Raw genomic sequence first — 473 nt, forward strand, 5'->3', positions numbered from 1 at the left:
CACACGAGTGATCCGTGAACTTTGTAATATCCACACCTTGCACAACAGGCATAAATGTCAGCAACTACTTTCATAAAACTAGTAAATCGAGCATTATTAAAATTTCCTCTTAGAGCTAACCTTGGGGCAAGATTAGTAAAGGTTATCACTATACTTACATTTCCACAAGAATTCCCTTCACACTTAACAAATGTTGTTTTCAAGGTTGAGATACTAGTGCAAGTGTAGGTGTCAGATAAGGACAAAATAAGACAGAGCAAGGAAGACAAAGAATACGTGAATTACACGCTGAAGTACGTTTTAGAACCCAAGAAGTTAGAAAAAATATGAAAACATGTTGTGTCATTTTATTTTGCAAGCATTATCAAGAGCGAGAGGAGAGGCTAGCCGGCTTGTAGACACCGCACCGCGCGCCGGCCAGCCGGACCTACTGCTAAACTTGATAACGTAATTGGTTCGAGTGTCAGATGAAT

The sequence above is a fragment of the Panulirus ornatus genome, chromosome 35 (genome assembly GCF_036320965.1).
Source record: "Panulirus ornatus isolate Po-2019 chromosome 35, ASM3632096v1, whole genome shotgun sequence".
NCBI classification, from domain to species: Eukaryota; Metazoa; Arthropoda; class Malacostraca; order Decapoda; family Palinuridae; genus Panulirus; species Panulirus ornatus.